Here is a 20,577-nt window from a genome sequence, read left to right as displayed (position 1 = left end):
TAAGAGTCAGGATTTTACCATATGAATTCTGGGGAGACACAAACATTCAGACCATAGTAGAATGTCTGACATAACCCAGATCATAGAAGCATGGTCATTTGGTGGCCTGCCGTCTAGTGCTCCATGTCTACAGAATCCCAGGGACTTGCCAAGAGCTACTTGTAGACAGGCACACAAATAGAACCCCAGGGCACTTTGTTATAAGTTTTTCACAAGAGCTTGACAAATACTACATACTATATATTTTCCAATCACTGGCATCTCTAGAGCCATAAGGCTTAAGGTGTCATCTGCACCTACTAGCCGAACAGCTTTCCCTACAGCCCAGACCTGCTACAGAGCCCTTGGTGCTCTAAGTGTCACTCAAAATTTGGTAGCCTCTGGTCATTCAAATCACTATCACTCAGTTTGTCAGAAGCAGTATTCCTAGGTTCAGAATATGTTGCCTCAAGAACTCAAAGAGGTCTATCAAGAGCTGTGTTTCATTCATTGTGATTAGGGATTGACATGTCCCTGAATAAAAATTGACTGAAGTGACAGGCCACTGAATCTTAATTCTGCCCTTTGGAGCATATGTGTGATAGAACAAAGTTCTCATAATTTAGCTACCTCTTGCTCATCCTGGCTGGTCAACTTGATACCTTGGTTTTTGTTTTTTATTTTTTTTAACATTTATTTATTTTTGAGACAGAGAGAGAGCATGAACAGGGGAGCTGTCAGCATGGAGCCCGACGCGGGGCTCGAACCCACGGACCGTGAGATGATGACCTGGGCCGAAGTTGGACGCTTAACCGACTGAGCCACCCAGGCGCCCCTTGATGCCTTTGTTTTAATGAATCAGTCTGATATTCTATGGGACTCCAGGTGGTACATACCTCTTCAGAATATGACAGAAGGTAGGGGAGCTAACATATCACTGATGCAACCCTGCCAGTGAATACTGTGGTCCAACTGAGGCAAATGCAAACTGTTCCTGATCCTCTTGGCTAAACAAAACAGCTGCACATCACATACTGAAAGCCTTATTAATCCTCTCCAGGAATAATTCCACATCCATCACAGCAGCTGTGAATGGGACTACCACTTGGTTGAGCTTGCAGTGGTCTATAGTCATTTTCTATGACCCATCCAGTTTCTGCAGGAACCAGGTTAGCGAAGGAAATTATAAGATAAGGAACATTATTCCTGATACTTTCGGATTTTACGGGTAGAACTAATATTTGCCATGTCTCCCCTTCCCCAGGATATAATCCTACTTTTGATTCACTTCTTTTAAGTCATTTTTTAAGGTTTCAGCTGAGTATTCCCCAAAGGCCAAGTACCCAGTGTAAGGTTTATTCCAACTGCCAAGTATATCACTCACTTCCAATATTGTACTCAGGAAGTTAGGAAATGACCGCTGGGAGGGTATGGAGACTAAGGAGGCCCACTGTGAGCTGGGCTTCAGCCAGGACTCCATTTACTGCCCAGTCCTGATAAATCTCCATCATGAGTGGAACCATGATGATACTTTAGGTCTCCAGGCATCAATGCCAACTCAGACTTTATGTCCAATTATCTTCAAAATGTCTAAGAACCACTTTCTCCAGTGTACCTGAGTAAATGGCCATAGTTTCCTTTGGGCAAGTCCTGGAGGAATTATATACATTCATTGCATTGCTGCAAGTTCCTCCAGTTTAGGAACATAGAGACCAGTCCTGTCAAAAAGATTTCTGGTTTAAAAACTGACTCAGGACTGAGACCTAAATGAAAGATCTTACTTTCAGTTTCTAACTCTTCTAATTCTGGCCTTTTGCTAGTTGTGTATGTTAAATAACACCCTTTTCAGCTGCCTTTCTATTTTGTGCCTCAGAACACCACATTCTGTGAACCATTTCCACAGGGTTTTGTTTGTCACTCCTCTTTCTACGCCTTCACCCTTGCTGGTTCTAATCATAATTTCAGTTTCCTGGCCTATTTTGTGGCGTGGTGTACCCGGTCCCTATTACTTTGGGGTCCAATCGTCCCCATGTGGAACTCAGCTCTGTGACCAGACTCCTCTCCCACTCTTAGTCCTGGCCTGCAGAAGAAATGAACTTTATAGCGATGCTGGTCCTCCCACAACTCATTCCTCATGTGTCCTCTGGGCCGTTATAAACTTGTAGTGTTTTTTTTTTTTTCACTTTGTGTAATACATCCATTGCAACATGCCCACTTAACCTCAGCCTCTTTATTTCTTGCTCTACTCTCTGCCAGGGCAACTTGATCATTTTCACATCACTCAGCACTGACATTGCTTTCTCTAGGCTTCTCAAAGCCATCCCAGCAGTGAATTTACTCCTGGTAAAGACTGAGGAATGGAGTGAACTCACTGAGGAGTGAAAAAAAACCACTACAAGTTTATATATACATCCAGTGGAGGAAATCTTGCCATTTGCGACAACATAGAACTTGAAGTCATTATACTTAGTGAAATAAATCAGAGAAAGGTAAATACTGCATGATCTCATGTATATGTGGAGTCAAAAAAACCAACAAACAAGCACACAGAAACAAAAACCCAACTCAGTTACAAAGAACAGATTGATGATTGCCAGAAGTGGGGAGTAAGGGGTGAGAAAAATGGGTGAAAATGGTCAAACGATACAAACTTCCATTTATAAAATAAATAAGTCATGGGGATATAATGCACAACATGGTGACTGTAGTTAATAATACTGCATTGTATATTTGAAATTTTCTAAAAGAGTGAATCTTAAAAGTTCTCTTCACAAGAAAAAAATTGTAACTATGTTTGGTGACGGATGTTCACTAGACTTACCGTGGTGATCGTTTCTCAGCATATACAAATATAGAATCATATAGAATGTGTTATGTTGCACAGCTAAACTTAATATGTTATATGTCAATTATATCTATGTAAAAAAATTGAACTACCCTAATCCAGCAATCCCATTTCTGGGCATATAATCAAAGGAAATCAAATCCTTATCTTGAAAAGATATCCTTCCTCTAGTGTTCATAGAAGCATTAGTCACAACAGCCAAGGTATGGAAACAGTCTAAATGTCCATTGATGGATGAGTGGATAAAGAAGACAGCATATATACGTGCAATGGAATATGATTCAGCCTTTAAAAAGAGGGATATCCTGTCATTTGTGACAACATGGATGAACCCGACATTATGTTAAGTGAAATAAACCAGGAAGAGAAAGACGAACACTGCATACCACAAGGTATCACTTGTATGTAGACTCTAAGTATATATGCATCCAACTGAAAAAAGTTGCCAATACTGGGGAAAAAGGAGAGGATGGTAAAAGGGTACACGTTTTCAGTTAAAAGATGAAAAAGGTTTGAGATTGAATGTATAACATGGTGACTATAGTTAATAACAGTGTATTATATAATTGAAATTTGCTGAGAATAGAACTTAAATATTCTCACCAAAGGAAAAACACATAAATAATTGAGGTGGTAGATGTGTTAACTAACTCAAATTGAGGGAATCCTTTCACAATAAACACGCATATTAAATTATCAAATTATCATATTGTTTACTTTAAGTATCTTACAGCTTTTTGTCAATTATATCTCAATAACACTAGAAAAATCTGTAATTAAAGTAAGTACCAGAAAATGCTCCCCACCCCACCCCCAAACCTTGTGTTCTGGGCATTATTGTTAATAGTGAGCTTTCTCATTCTGAAGAGACTACTTTGCATGATAAATTATATGGTCATCCAGACTAGAAAATAACTCCTGTTTTGTACATATCATGGATGTATACTCTTAACTCTATTGGTAATAAAGCTATAATTTATTGAGCATTCTATACCAGGGATATATCTTATATACATTACTTTATTTAATCCAATAAACTATCATCTCTCATCCCTAAGAGAGATTAATTTGTCAGATATTATCTTGCTGATAAGAGGTAGGAACAGAATATGAAGCCAGATCAATCTGATTCCATACCTTCTGTATTATGATCCTTCCTGTTCATCTCCGTGGATAGGTTCTTTTAAAAATTAACTGAAAATAGTTCCATTTCTGTCACTAATTTCTCTGGACCTTAGTTTCCTCATGTCTAAAAGGAAGAGATTGGCTATATAATTTCAGATGTTCCTTTTAAATCTAAAATCCTATGATCCTACATTAAGAAGCTGGTTTTATTACCATGGTTATCAAAGTGTTACGGTAGCCTGAATTTTGTCAAACACGGGAGGAACATACCAATTAAAAAGTATATGAATTCTTTCAAAAGCAACCACCGGGTGTTTTTTTTTGAAAAGTTCAATTATTCTGTATAAAATGACAATATTTCTGTAAGGGCAGCACCATAGAGATAACTTCATATTGTTCAGTAATACCAAATACGGAGGTATAGTCCTTCTTTTTCTTTAATTCATTTTTTTTTTATTTTTAGCATAGTTTCCACCATCAAATGGATCTATAAAGCCTATTAAGAGCAATAGCAGTCACATGCTCTCATCTCATTCTTTTAGCTCTTTCTTTAAGCACTTATTCTCATATCTATAAATAACATGCTTACAGTTCTACTCTGTGATTTTTTAAAGCCAGTCTCTATGGGCTTCCTACTATGAAAATTAAGTACTAAATTCTCTCATGTTCTCCATGTTTCAAACCACTGTTTATGTGTGCACTCCACACTTCACACTTCTCACTCCCTTCCCAAAATATGTTTATAATTTAACTTTATTAGTTTAATATCCAAGGTTGATATTACGGTAAATAAGCACGTGAAGACCAGTCCTAATTTAGCGTTAATGTGTACCAGGATGGTGTTTCCCCTTCTGGAAGAACCTTGGTTTCCCAGACAATTATTTGCCTTGTAATTTGCTCAGCTATCTAAGAACTTATCACTAATTTGCTCTAAAATCTCTTGTGTTAATATCCACCTCCCCTTAATACATCAGATATTTTACCTACTTAATTTCTTTCTTCAAGAGTCGATGCTTTACCGACTGAGCCACCCAGGCGCCCCTACCTACTTAAATGGCTCGAGGGAACGCTTTCTCCAGGGTTGTTAAGTCTCCAGTCTTGGCTGAAGGCTCTGAGGCTTCTGACTGAGGATCTTCCTCTCTCATCCTCGAGATACCTTTCTCCTCATTTTACATGGAATCTTCTTCCTAGGTCACATAGGTTTCTTTTTTTTTTCGTTTTTGGTTTACTTCCTTATTTGGGTGAAACATAGCAACTAGTAACTTCCTAAGAAAAAAGGCAACGGAGATAATATTGAGATTAAATGTCTCAAAATTTGTTTTTCTATTATCAAATTTCATTGACTTTTGGTTTATATTTTGCAAACAATTTCCCTCAGGTTTTTGAAGAGGTTTTTTATTTTCTCCTGCTTGCCTGTGTTGTAAAGATGGCTGATGCCATTCTGATTCCTGGTCCTTTTCAAGTAACCTATATCTTTTTTCCTCTCTGGAAACTTTCAGGATCCTCTGTTTGTTGAACTTCAGTTTTCCAGAGTTTCCATTTGATGGGCTTTGGTACAGGGAGTACTGGGCACTAAGTGGCTTATTTCTACCTAGACAACATGTTCTACTATTTTGGGAAACTTTCTTAGATGATTTGATATTTCATGCTTGCCCTGTTCTTTTTATTCTTTTCAGAAGTATTGTTTTCCTCTAATTTTCTAAACTTCTCCCAACTATTTCTCATCAATTTTTCTATTTTCCAACTTTCAATTTTATGTTCCAACCTTTCAAACGAGTATTTGAAAAACATTTCTGAACACACACATGTATTTATAGCTTTTTTTTTTTTTAGCTCTCTGAACAATCCTTTTGTTTCATGGATTATTATAATGTCTTCTTTTATTTTTCTGAGTACATTAATAAATTATTTGAATTTTTTTTTATCCTTTCTACTTATTCTTTTTGTGCATTTTGGTCTGCCTTTCCGGTTAGCACATTCCTCAAATTAATGATCTCTAACTATTTGCTAATATTTTTGATTAGTGCACTAAGAAGAGAATTGAAAATGCTCTGGGCAGGAAGCAACTTATGGGCTGGCAAAGCCTCAGGGAAGATAATTCCCTCTCCTGCCTGTGAGGATAACATTTATCTGTAAACATTATTTTTTTTAAGTTTATTTATTTATTCTGGAGAGAGAGAGTGAAGAGGGTCAGAGAGAAAGGGAGAGAGAGAGAGAATCCCAAGCAGTCTCCACACTGTCAGCGCAGAGCCCGACATGGGGCTTGAACTTACGAACTGTGAGATTATGACATGAGCCAAAATCAAGAGTCAGATGCTTAACCTACTGAATCACCCAGGGGCCCCTATCTGTAACATTGTAATGACCAAGAGAAGATGTAGGCCTTAGTATATGAACTTTCATGTTAATCCTCTATTTTTAATGGCAAATGTCCTTTTAAGTGAAAAATAGAAAAAAGGGGAATGTCTCTTACTTCCTGTTAGCTTTATTCAAATTATTCCTAACTTGTTAGGTATTTATGTAAAAGTTAAATACAAACGGCTTCTAGATAAGTGTATTCAACATACCAATAAAAAATATAAAGAAAATTCTAATTTGTCGATAAAAATGTAAAGGTATATGATAAAATGTATAATATAGTACATTACATACTATGTATTCATGTAGAACACCAAATCATACTTGAGAAAGCGTTCCAGTGAGAAGAAGGTTGGAGCTCAAGACAATCTCACATTTCTCCCAGGCATATGCTACCCATCATTCCATTTTGCAGCAAAGAGGACATTCAACATCTTCAGTCTTATTCTGGAGAATTAGAATTCCTTTCCATTATATTAATTCATATAGTCTATTGTATTTGGGGAGCTATTGCTGGTTTCTTCATGATGATAGTGCAAAGTCTTTACTAAGAATTAGACGTTCTATTCTCTGCTATTTCATTTTGCATTAAGGATATAATATAAAAAAATCTGTGTCTATTACTATTAGTTCTTTTCTCATTATTTTTCAGTATTAAGACCAAAGATCAGCCCTCACATGAGAAGATTCCTATCCGTATAATCATTCCAAAATTTTCAGTTGAAGATTGAGCTTTCACATTTGATGCTCTCATCTCTTTAGATAAAATCCACAGGTTCTGTCATAGGATGTATGATGGGTGATGGACAGAAGGAGTTAAATTTTAAAAGCTTTTTCAATATAGGGCAGGGTGGTTTATAATGCATATAAATCTTGGGGCACCTGGGTGGCTCAGTCAGTTGAACGACTGACTTCGGCTTAGGTCATGATCTCATGGTTTGTGAGTTTGAGCCCCGCACTGGGCTCTGTGCTGACAGCTCAGAGCCTGGAGCCTGCTTCTGATTCTGTGTCTCCCTCTCTCTCTGCCCCTCCCCCCACTCGTGCTCTGTCTCAGAAATAAATAAACATTAAAAAAATTATAATGCATATAAATCTTTATAAAGTGTTCTCCCTTGAGCCAGATGTGGATTCTGGCAATGCCTACTTCTATGCAGGTATCAGACCTCATAAAATCAAATATCATAAAATCCAGTAAGCCAAAAGTATTTCTATCTTCTCTAAATTACATGGAAATTTCGTATAATGCAGGGGTTAGGGAAAGCCATGTAGCAGTAACTTTTCCTTCAACAATCCATTGTGAATGTGGTACTCTAATACATATTTTCTGATCCTAACTAGTCTTAATAGAAGATACCTGAGCTGCAAACGTTTGTATTTTCACCATAGCACGTTGGGGTTTTAGAAAGCTTTGGCAAATGAAACAGCCACTCCTGACGGCATGTGGCACTTTTTCTTTAACCTTACCTTACAGAGAAAGGTTATGTTCAGTTATTCAGCAAAGTTCTCACCACTCATCCATGGACTTGCTCCCTTGCTTCCTTTAAACTGGCCAGGAGATTTTACTATGTATAAAAAAATAACCCAGCTTGTTTACTTCACCAGCTAATGCAACATAGCAAGGGAAGATCCAGCTGGTAGGTAAACAAGGACAACATTCTTTGTTCACTTCCCAAGTGGCCCAGGCTAAATTTAATTCTCCTTTTTAAACCTTTGGATTGATATGGACTCCTACATTTTTGACAAGCTATCATTTGATACATCTTTTCTATCAATATGAGAAATTAAATGATCTGTGTTTACAACAGTATCACATGTCTCATTTTCATGTACTTGCCATGAATTAAAACCCATTATGGTCCAGGAAGAAGAACACCTAAACTATTACTACATACAAAACAACAACAATAACAACAACACATGTTGCTCATAAATGTTATTATCCAAAAAGCTCATCAGCAGTATTCCTAAGAAAATAAGTTAAAACCTACTTTATATTGGTTCATATTGCAAGTTTAGGTGATGTTATTAACTAGACTGAACAATTTTAACACTGGGTTTATGATACTGATTTTGACACTTTAAGACAGGCTATAAAGGTATTTTTTCTAATGTTTATTTATTTTTGAGGGGGGGGGAGTAGCAGAGAGAGAGGGAGACACAGAATGTGAAGCAGACTCCAGGCTCTGGGCTGTCGGGGGCTCGAACCCACAAACCATGAGATCGTGACCTGAGCTGAAGTCAGATATTTAACCAACGGAGCCACCCAGTTGCCCTGAGGCTATAAATGTATTATGCTTAATAACTTCTCCTGATAGAGGAATAGAGTGGGAAGGAATAAATAAGCAAACAAATAAAAGGGTGCATAGTTAAGTGAATGCAGTCTACTGTGATAGAAATCCTACAGATGAGTTAAGCTTGGGGAAAAAGATGCTTGTTCAATTTCCACAATACTTTGTTTCCTACTTTTGCAACAGATTTTTGCTTTAAGTTTATAAGTGACTATTTTGGTAGTGGTATGGAGTAGACCAAATCTTCCCTCAGAAATTGCTTATTTTCTGTTTACTTTGATATTTAAAGACTCTTAAAGAAATGCACATTTTCCTTTAGTTTGTTTTTCAGATAGCACATTTCTAGAAATAAACGGAAGGATCCATTTATCCCTATGTCAAAGTGTATCTGACAGTCTATAATAGACTGTATTTATAAATATTCTAATTAATCATTTTTACATAAATGGATTTGCTCAAATATAAATAAGGTTAATTCAGTTACTTTTTCATCATTTTCCAATTATTATCATCAAAAAGCACTGATCAAAAATAAATTGCCACTTAACCTAGCTGTGGTTGCTATACACAGAATTCAATTAAATATTAAATATAGTTACTGGCTATAAATGACAAACTCTATGATAGGAATGTACAGTAAATCAGAAATGTGTATTGTAGTTTTCTAATGGCTTATCAATATAGGCAGGTTGTTTAGACCAGAGCACTTATCTTCCCATATGTAAACCAAATTTAAATACATTATTGAATGTTAAGTTTATATTCTTATTTCACATTTAACACAAAAATAACTCAGCCTCTAATCTATAGAGATTAGAGTGTCAGGGTTCATTTATCTCTCACATATATTTTCATAGGTAACAATGCTCTTAAAAAAAAAGAAGAAGAAGAAGAAAGAAGTCTTGGGGCACCTGCATGGCTCAGTTAAGCCTCAGACTTCAGCTCATGATCTCACAGTTCATGGGTTCAAGCCCCACGTCGGGTTCTGTGCTGACAGCTCAGAGCCTGGAGCCTGCTTCAGATTCCGTGTCTCCCTCTCTCTCTCTCTGTCCTTCCCCTGCTCGCTCTCTGGCTCTGTCTCTCTCTCAAAAATAAATAGACATTAAAAAAAAAGAGAGAGAGAGAGAGAGAGAGAGAGAAAGGGAAGTCTAAAACCAGAATACGATTGTGTGGAGTGGAAAGATTTTTAATTGAGCTCCTTTATTTTGAGATATCTCTACAAATCCTCTGCCAGCAACATCACCTAAAGAATTTTAGTCCAGAGATTTTCATAGCCATCAAGCCAATAGTATAAAGAGAAATTATTTTCCCAGAAAATAATTGAGTTCATAAAAATAATATAGAATGACAAAGACAAATAAAGCTCAAGGTGGGGACAGATTTTTAAATGAACATGAACTCAGAGAGGGAGTAATTTGATACATATGCTGGGAACCCCCAGAGAGAAACAGCAATGTGGAATTGCCATTAAGTTTCTGGGAATGTGGAAACTTTATTTCTCAGGCCAGGATATGTGAAGCAAAGCCGAGTTCCCAAATGTGAAACTGTCTGGCAGGCAGAGTTTTATTTTTAAAAATTTTACAACTGTTGGTGAAAACTTCAGCCATTTGAAAACATCAGATAGATTTTTTTTTTTAATCTGTAGCACAAGAACTGGTTTGTATCCATTCAACTTTGATGGTATCCAGAAAGTTAAAGAGAAACAAAGAGCTAGAAAACTCAGGGAAATATGTTTGCTTTTGACAGAAAAACAAACCATAAAAACCATTTGGGTTTTACATTTAAGTATATTGCAGTACTCTTCCTGACTAAGCAATAGAATGACATTCTCAGAATCAGAATGAGGTAGAATGGGCGACAAATGTCTTAACAAAACAATAAAATATCAGTGAACAACTTTGGCTGTAAATGTGCCATCTTTTTGAATGAATGTGCTAGTCTCCTTCCCCCCCATAACAAGTAGTTTTCCCTATTACAAAAATGAAGATACTTGCAAATGAACTGAAACTTTACTCTCACAGAAATGCAATCTTCATATTTCCCCATCGTATAGAAGAATTAACTGCGGAACGATATTTTAAAATAATATCCTGATCATATGATTGTTTCATTTTTAGGCTTTAAAAAGTATTATATAATTACAATGCCATTTGGTGATTTTTAACCCATTTTTATTTTTTTCCATATTTTTACTCAGCTTGCATTCATTTCTACTATTTCTCACATTAATTTTTTACATTTTAAATATACTAATTACAAACAATGTAACTAATATATTTTTAATGTTTTTTGTTATTTTTGAGAGCAAGAGAGAGCATGAGTGGGGAAGGGGTGGAGTGAGAGGGGGGCAGAGGATCCAAAGCAGGCTCTGCGCTGACAGCAGTGAGCCTGCTGTGGGGCTTGAATTCACAAACCACGAGATCACGACCTGAGCTGAAGTCCGACGCTCAACTGACTGAGCCACCCTAGTGCCCCATAACTAATGTTTTTAAAAACAATTCTCAGTATGGAAACTTTAGATATGCTAGTGAATAACAGAAGATTGCATTGACATCCAATGAACAAATAAGATGCACAGAATTTTAGAAATTACAGAGAATTTTTATCTTGAATCTATGTTTTGCATTTATAGTTTTATTTAAATGTCTGTATTGGTCTTTAGAACTAAAGGAATCAGGGGCACCTGGGTGGCTCAGTGTGTTAAGCGTCTGACTCTTGATTTCAGCTCAGGTCATGACCCCAGAGTCGTAGGATCAAGCCCTGTGTCTGGCTCTGTGCTGAGCGTGGAGCCTGCTTAGGATGCCCCCCAACTCCCCGCTTTGTCCCTCTCCCTCTGCTCCTTTCCCTTGCTTATACTCTCTTTCTCTCTCTCAAATTAATTAATTAGTTAATTAGAAATAAATAAATAAATAAATAAATAAGATTTGGGTTCTTTTCACAAAATCAATCAACAATATTAAGAGCCTCCACAAATAACAGACAATGATTGAGCTTTATATCATAGGACTCCCCAGGTTGTGCGTAAGTGGCCACCTTCACCTTTATGTCCAAGTTGAAATGCTCTAAGAGCTTCACTGCACAGGCCCAGGTGAAGTTTTTAAATGTTTCCAAAAGTCAGGAGTCAATTTCATTATCCATAGACCTGGCCAGCTTACCGCTCAGTTTTGTTACTGTTCCATTGGCACTACACAACTCAGGTCTGACTGGTCCACCAAGATGTTGCCTTGAAATAGCAGTTTCACTCCTAACCCCTCTGCCACCCACTGCTGTTGTTACTGCAGTTAGAATTCCACTCTATCGTTCTGAACTGGAAGGAAAGTGTCATTATCTATGACGGGTGAAGGGAGAAGATCTCGTAATAAGGTTCTTCAGGACAGAATTTTCACACGGTGAGTTCTGTGGGTTTTGCCCCCATCCGCTATAGCCAGCTAAGATGTCCTTCAGAGCCTGGACATCAACGAACTCTCTCTCATAGAGACTTTACCATGACAACTCTCCCTGGTCACCATTGTCAGAGTTCTCACTGCCATTATTACTGCTGCTGCTTGAGATATAAGGAGGGACCCTCTGAAGTTACAGTTGAGGATACAATGTATGCCAGGAGTTTCTTCATGGACCCTATTCCAGTTTTCACCTGCCTGTCACTTCACCCCAGGGCAAAGAGTTTATTACATTTTGTTCAATGTTTATAACGACTCTCCCTGGGAAGGGTAGTCCAATAGAAGGTATGATGAAATTACTGAAAAAAGGATCCCATATTGTACTTTGCATCTTCCTCCCCATTACCCTGTGGTACATATTCAAGAGATTGTGCCATATTCTGACTTAATGTGGGAAAATTCCTTTAGAACTAATAGCTTTATACAGATCCAAGATTTGCTTCCAAAATTTTTACATAAAGTGGTCTTTATCTCCTTTCTACTTTTATAGTTCTTTGTTATTTCTGTTCAATGTGTTCTTTACATCTCATTAATTTTCACAGCTAGTTGCATTTTTCCACTATTAAGAGCTCTCCAACTTTTTTCTTTCCTGTTGTAATTCTTGATACATAGAGCATGAAAAAGACACACATACAAGAGTATGGAATGACTGCGTATATCCAAAGCTGGTATGTTTTACACTATTTCCAACTGTGTACAATAACTGACTGTATTTCATATCATATACTATTGAAACATGAATGATATAAATAAATAAGTAAATAAATAAATAATAGAATGCAATCTTAATTTTTTTCCATTGTTAGCATCCTCTTTGAGAAATTAAATATTTTATATTATGTGTATTATTTTGCATAGCTTAAAAATTCTGTAACTTTATTTTTTTGCTTCTTTTCTATCAAAATTTTCTGCCAAAATTAGATGCCATGCTTTCTGTTTCTTTTCTTCTTTAGCTCTTTTCTTCTATTAACATAACTTAAACATAATATTTGGTCAAATCACTGAATTTTGTGGGTTTTTTTTAAGTTTCATTGCAGTGTCTGTCCATGGTGTGTACCACTCAGATATCCCTTCAAAAGGACCTACTATTTCAGGACAACTGGGAGTCTCCAGCTGTTGTACACCTTCAGATTCTCCATGGGGCTTAAGATGAGGCCAAACTTCATCCACCCTGTTGCCAATGACTGAGCATGTCAAGGGTACGAAAGATGGGCTCCTTCTGCCCAGTATTCCACCTCTATAATGAGAAATCATTTTCAGGATCTCTCTGTCAATTTTCTGAGAGTAGTTCTATAACATGAGCCCTTCCTATCTCTGCCTCCTCCTTTCTGTTTCCTTTTTTCCCCCCTATAGATGTTAGACCTGCATCATGTTGTGAAGGCTCTTTCTACTACTCTTGATCACTCCGTCTTTAACCTCAACAGGATTTTACCACAATAAAGCTTACTTGTGTCTAATTATATCTTGATGTCTTATCAGATGCTGTGAACAGAGAACATTGGTACTGAGACTGGTTTAAGAAAAAAAGCGAAAAGATGGATTGGGGACTGGTTCTCTTGTTGCCTGGCTAGCAAGGAGAATCCAATCCAAAGAAAAATATGGAACAAAAAATGGTGACCAGTTGCTTAATATTTCACTGGCAGTAGCAGCGAATTGCCTTAGTGGAAGGTAATAACCTTGCTGGTAATGATCCAGTTAGTTGAATGATGGCAGTGAAAATGAGGATTAGGATTTGAACAATGTCGTAAGAACAATGGATTTAGATGATTATTCTTAAGTTATACTGATGCATTGCCGAGGGAAAATAGTAAAATGATGGACTCTGAACATGTATGGTGTAACAGTAAAAGACGACTTCATTTTGCATCTCCTGTCACAGAGATAGAAGTACAAAGTTTTGAGAGCCTCTTAGGATTCCAAAAACAACACATTCCACACTTAGTATTACTGTATTGGCCCATATATCAAGAGACTCAAAAGTTCTGAGGCTTGAGTGGGATCTGAATAGGAAAGGACTTCACAGCAGGTCCTGGCTACAATTTAAGCAGCCATTGGCCTGGATCACAGTATCTGGAAGAGTCTATGGAGATGGAGATTTTAGTGGTGAGGAGATACAAATATAGTGTTTATAGCAAGGTCCAATGAGAAAATCATAATGTAGTTCCTTGGGGCTAGAGTTGAGTCCATGCAAGCTGTACTAGAAAATTATATACATTTCAAGAGATGGCTCTTGGGTGCTATCGAGCCCTGATAGAAAGAGAAGGTTGTCTATGGGACAAAAATTAAACATGTATCCGTCAGAGCTGGTTCTATCAGATGGATCCAGTCAAAAGTCAGACAGGGCTAGCAGTCTATCAGAAATGGGACATCAGGAACCAACTCAAGAAGGATAAGAGTAAGCAAATGAGCAGATAGCCCAAATTACTCAGATTTTATTCATACCTATCTTCCACCTCGTATCTGTGACCATATGGACTATACCTAGGACTAGCTTCTGGAGGAGGGAAAAGCCCAACTTGATTTATAGATAGGACATCTTGGTGTGTGGATTCAAACACAAATGGGTGGTGGCTATGTTACAACTATTTTCAGGGACTGCGCTGAAAGAAAGTAGAGAAAATCTTCCCATAAGTAACTCTGCAAGCTCTTGCTGGAAGCAAAAGTAGCCCTGGGAAACACTACGTACAGAGTCTTATACTGTGGTCAATGACCTAGTCAGGTTGTCAGGGTCCTGGAAGGAAAAAAATTATAATATTAAATGAGTAAGTCTGGCAAGAAGACAGTGGGTGGATATATGGGATATATATAGGACAAAGTGGAATTATTTTTGTATCACACACTAATACCTACCAGAATGCAACCCTTATGGAAGAGGTACTGAAAAACCAAGAAGAAAAATGACTTAGTCTGTAGATGTTACAGATTTTGTCAGTGGCTAACCCCAGAACCAACTCAATGGGTACATAAACAGAGTAGACATAGTAGGAGAAATGGAGACTATCCGTGGCCGAACAATATGTTCTCCTATGTACCCAACCCATGTTGACCATTGTCACCTCCAGGTGTCTTGCCTCCCAGTAACAGAGACCAAAACAGAGCCCTGATATGTGATTATTTCTCAAGGAAACCAACTGACCACCTGGTGACAATTGACTGCATTGGACCCCTTCTGTCTTGGGAGGGCCAACAATACATCACCACTGAATAAGGCTTTTATATTCTTGCCTGCAGAACCTCAACCTGCACTGCTAACTTGGGCCAATGGAATTCCTGGTCTATGAGTGTAGAACACCACAGGGCAGTGGGTAGTTCTGATCCATTTCTCAGCCTCTTCTTAGCCAGCTTTAAAATTCACCAAATGCTGACAAAGCGGAAACACTAACAGTGTAGAGTTCGCTTCCATGTGCCTCCCCTCTCTTTAGGATCTTGCCCTTGAAATCTCTGCCACCTTGGCAGCCCTGAACTCAAATTGTTGTCTTTCCAGCCACTTGATATTTTCAGTTGTTTTGCTGGCTTCTGTGTCCCTTGTATATGGCCCTTTGGCTGTGTTTTCTTCTCATGCAGAGGTAAGTGTTGGCAAATGCCCTAAGAAGAAAAGCATCATTTGAAGAATGATGACTAATTTCTCCTCGGTTGCCTTCTCTTTAGAATCACAGCCTCTCTAGTCCTGGTTGTCTTGGCAGCTTCCAAATGCCTTCAAACAGAATATTGTGCTTCTAGGGGCGCCTGGGTGGCTCAGTTGGTTAAGCTTACGACTTCAGCTTGGGTCACGATCTCACGGTTCATGAGTTCAAGCCCAGCGTCAGGCTCTGTGCTGGCAGCTTGCAGCCTAGACCCTGCTTCAGATTCTGTCTATCCGTGTCTGTCTATCTCTCTCTTTCTCTCTCTCTCTCTCTCTCTCTCTCTTTCTCCCTCTCTGCCCCTCCTTGGCTTGTGCTCTATCTCAAAACTAAATAAACTTTAAAAAAAAAAAAGAATATTGCGGTTCTTTACCAAATGTTCTGATTTTCCTTGGTGTGGGGAGTGCTTACAGTGCTACAAGATACTAATTTCTAGCTAGAAGTAGGATTGCTCTATTTGCACCTAAATAACACCCTAAGGGAAAAAATGTAAAAATTACTGTGGTACAGATTGACCATTTAGAAATGACGTTCATGATTTTTTACAATATCCCTTCATCAATGTTCAAACACCTATTAAACATTTCTTGGAATGATCTTACTTTTTACTTCCATAAAGGAAAAAAACAGGATCACCTGAACACACACACAAGAACGAGAAAAATAAATTCAATAATTAACTTCTTGAACTCATAGTATGTGACAGAAAATGTGTTTCTGAAATTCTGTACATGAATAAACATCCTCATAATAATATAATTCCCTTAAAAGTATTATCACACATGAAGAAAACTGAGGCACACAGAAGTTAAGAAACTTACCTGAGGTTAGCAAGCTAGTAATTAGTAGAGCCAGCAAATGAATGAAGGTTGTCTGGCTTCAGAGCCCAGTGACTTAACAACTATGTTTATTACAACAGTGCCAATGTTTCAACAATATTACATTTTCGTTAAATCCTATCTCCTGCCAAGAGAGAATGGAAAGTGATAGAACAATGTTAAGACATACTAGAAACTAACTGGTTTTTCTTCTTGATGTATTAAAAAGGATCGAAAAGAGATGGCTCAGTCAGGTAAGCAGCCAACTCTTGGTTTCAGCTCAAGTCATGATCTCATGGTTCATGGGATCAAGACTCACATCCATCACCACACTGACAGCATGGAAACTGCTTGGGATTCTCTCTCTCCTTCTTTCTCTTCTCCCCTATTCGCATCCACTCTCTTTCTCTCTCTCTATCTCTCAAAATAAATAAATAAACTTAAAAAGAGAGAGAGACTTCTGATAAATTGATTATGTGTTAAGAACTACAGAATACTGACTTTCACTTTCAATATCTTAGTATCTTTAAGGTTATTAAGGTAAGATGAATAAATTCTCATCTTTTATGTTTTTCAGAATTACTAGAGTTTCCAACACAAGAAAAATAAATACAACAATTTTAAATTTATCTGATTGATTTAAGCAAATGACAAAAAATACAAAAGGGGTGTTTTATTTTTATTTTAGTTAAATTGTCTAAGATGTCTATAGCAATAAAATTCAGTAGATAATATATCAGATTTTTCCTAATGATTTTTCAAAGCCCCTATCCTCTCCAAAAACAAAACAAATTATTCCTGTGAGACCATATTGGTTGAGTGCTACTAAATGCTGGTTAAGAACACCAATTAGGTAATATATCTTTAAGAAAAATGTCACCTGACATATTGATTAGTTTTTATTCATTTTCAGTGAAAGCCAATGACTGAAAATCATCTGACTTGAAACAAGTTTTCTCAAAATCATTTATCGTCTCAATTTCTATTACTTCAAAAAAAGTTTTACCCCAACATATCAAGTAATTGTTACTTATACCCATTTCTCTTTTATGTAGAGGCACAATTTTAACCAGATGCACTCACAAGAGCTTGAATAAGTTAAACTATCATTAATTTTGCTTTTGGATAAAACACTTGTATAGTATCATGTGCTTTGTAATCTTGGGGCTGATGTTTTGGATCATTCAAATAATGGGAAAATGCCTGACATATAACCGAATTCCCAAAGCCAAACCTGCTGTCAAACAAAACAGTAAGCATGTTTGCTTCCTGTCACAAAAAGCTTGACTTCATTTTCCAATTTAAATAAATGAATAAATGTGTCAATATGCCTCCCATAACAAGTTCGCTTCTCAATTTTAATTCTGAGATACACAGATAATTAGATGACATGAGATAGATGATAGAGAGACAGACACACGGACAAATAAAGCATGGACCCTTGCTGTGAATTTGATGCCTAATGACATAATGCTCTATGGCTTCGTTCCTCAAGGACAATGCGTTATTTGATTAGAATTGAGGAATGCACAAGTTGAGGTCATTACATGAAAATTATTGCAGCAAAATCCAGAATTTGTAAGAGCTTTACCTTTTTTTTTTGTAAGATGAGAGCACGACAATGACCAAAAGCGAGGTGGGAAAAGAGGAGACGCATGATCTATGTCACCTATCAGAAAGAATACATAGGGAGACGGAAAATCTGGAAATTGATTGCCTTAAAATTTTCTGTGCACATTTACCATTTAAAAAGTCTTCCTGACCCACAAGGCTACTCCTATTTCACCCAGCTTGATGATCATTACTGTGAAGATATTTGTATCACTTATTTATACTTAAACTCTTTGAGTAGTCTACATAATTAATCTAATTATTTGGGGGGAAATCGTAAACACTTCCTATCAGCAGGTGTTCTTCTTCACTTAAAGTTGATTAACTGTAGTTTCTTTTTTGTTTCTAAATTTGTTTTAATGTTTATTTATTTTTGAGAGACAGAGTGCCGGCAGAAGAGGGGCAGAGAGAGAGGGAAACACAGAATCTGAAGCAGGCTCCAGGCTCGGAGCTGACAGCACAGAGCCCAATGCGGGGTTTGAACTCAAGAACAGCGGGATCGTGACCTCAGCCGAAGTCAGAAGCTTAACCGATTGAGTCACCCAGGTGCCCCTCTAACTGTATTTTCGATTACCCTAAAAACATCATCAATGTTTAGTACAATATGAAAGATACTTAACAGTTATTACATGAGAAACCCAGAAGACATTAGCAGCAGCACCCTCTTCCCCAGCACACATATGCACTTTTTTATTGTGGTTTTCAATTTTGAATATTTTTGTAGTGTGGTTAATATGATACATCAAATATATTCAGGCCTGTTTACAGGATGATTGAACAAGTTATAACCTACCATCACTCTAAATTTGATGAATGATTAATTTTATTTCATATAATAACACAAAACAAGAGGAGAGATGGGCATAATTAAAATGGTGTTTTGCATATCACTACATGCCCACCAGTAGAGTTTCTGATGTATAGCAAACAGCTGTTTTACACCTTTCTTTACAAATTCCAAAGAGAACACGTTTCCATTACAGTGTCTAAAACATAACAGATCTTTCTGAAGAAATAATTCAGCTTGATTTACAATAGTAATAAAACAGCACAGATCAATGGATCTACCTGGGATAGGACTCCTGTATTGTTTCTAAAGTCCAAATAAATCTTTAAGAGGGGTTGCCAAAAATGGAATCAGATGGTAGTGGATGAAAAGAAGAGAAAAAACGTCTAAAAACCATAAGCACCTGAGTCCCAAGTATATGCTGTAATAGGTAGGAGCAGTTTTTAACTAGAGTAAAGCTTTTCATGCAGTAGAGAAGAATAACAGAAATGTTTGCAAGCCCCTTATAATGAAGTGCAATTTTACCGAAAGTCTTTCTGGCTCTTGTTTTAACAAGGAGTTTTTGTAGAAATCCAAGAAATAGAAGTTGAGATAATTCCCCCGCAGAGATTTCAGGTGTGTTGAATCCTATTTCAATGTTGCTGACTGGTTTCAGCGTGGCTCTGAATAATTCATTTCTAGATTTTTGGATTTTTTGTTTTTGTTTTTGTTTTTGTTTTTACTTTTTTATTTTTACTTATTTATTTTTTTTTTTTATCAGGAAGCAGACTTAGTGAAGAAGTCTGTCCTGTTTCATTGCTGGCTCACTTTAGTCCTTCTTCCTTCCCACCTGACAAGTGTGTTTCTAATTGAAATGCATAGTAACATTTGCCTGCTCAGGCCAAGAAATGGAGAAAAATAGTCTATAGTTAATCTTATTTCAGATTGGTTCCTTAAAATCAAAATTAAATCCTTCTGAACTCTGAATACAGAAAAAAGAATAAGGTCATATTTGTCAAGCAATACACAATGTAGACATATTTATAGCAAGAAATAGATTATTTCTAAAATAAATGCTTTTTATCATAGCTCAGGTTGTTCCGTATCCTGAATGAATGGATGTAAGAGTGATATATTCTGTGTAGAGTGCTAATAAAAATCATATTGAGCATGCTAGAATGTTAAGGAAACTCATATACCTCTTCATTATTTATAACGTAAAAAATTGGAAAATGGAACAAATTTATTAAAGCTCATTGCCAAGTGGAAGAGGCTTTTGTGTTTTCAATGTTTTTCACAGTTTAATGGGACTGTTTCCAACACTATACAGCTTTCTTCTTTTAACTGGTTTCCGCATTCCACGGATAAATCATTTTCACTCCCAAAACAGCTTCTTTGTTAACATACTTATGTCTGTCAAAGGCAACACCAGCTCTTTCCATGACTGAGTCTCAACTCTTGGTATCATTTTTTTAATGTGTATTTATTTTGAGAGAGAGAGAGAGAGAGAGGGAGGGAGAGAGTGAGCACGGGAGATGCAGACAGAGGGAGAGAGAGAGAGAGAGAGAGAGAGAAAGAATCCCAAACAGGCTCTGCACTGTCAGCACTGAGCCTGATGTGGGGCCCCAACCCACTGACTGTGAGGTCCCGACCTGAGTCGAAACCAAGTCATATACTTCACCAACTGAGCCACCCCAGCACCCTTTTGGTATCATTTTTAACACCTT

At 37.2% G+C, this 20,577-nt stretch overlaps 2 long non-coding RNA genes across 3 annotated transcripts in view; one reads left to right on the top strand and one right to left on the bottom strand.

The window, feature by feature from the left end:
* Positions 1 to 12,028, bottom strand: part of LOC122237668 — a 38,614-nt gene extending 26,586 nt beyond the window's left edge. Inside the window, exons 1-2 of one of the 2 annotated variants that reach the window (XR_006216264.1) lie at positions 11,751 to 12,028; positions 4,999 to 5,215 (exon numbers count right to left, since the gene is read on the bottom strand). This is a non-coding gene — a long non-coding RNA (uncharacterized LOC122237668). The remainder of the gene's footprint in view (positions 1 to 4,998; positions 5,216 to 11,750) is intronic. The other variant, XR_006216265.1, reaches the window with a different exon arrangement.
* A 128-nt stretch (positions 12,029 to 12,156) lies between these two features.
* LOC122237667 lies at positions 12,157 to 13,478 on the top strand. Its single transcript, XR_006216263.1, has 3 exons — positions 12,157 to 12,320; positions 12,648 to 12,703; positions 13,062 to 13,478. It is a non-coding gene; the product is annotated as an uncharacterized LOC122237667 (long non-coding RNA).
* Positions 13,479 to 20,577: the final 7,099 nt, after the last annotated feature.

This window comes from Panthera tigris, chromosome B1 (assembly GCF_018350195.1).
Source record: "Panthera tigris isolate Pti1 chromosome B1, P.tigris_Pti1_mat1.1, whole genome shotgun sequence".
Lineage (NCBI taxonomy): Eukaryota > Metazoa > Chordata > Mammalia > Carnivora > Felidae > Panthera > Panthera tigris.
This window is presented reverse-complemented; position numbering and strand designations above follow the sequence as displayed.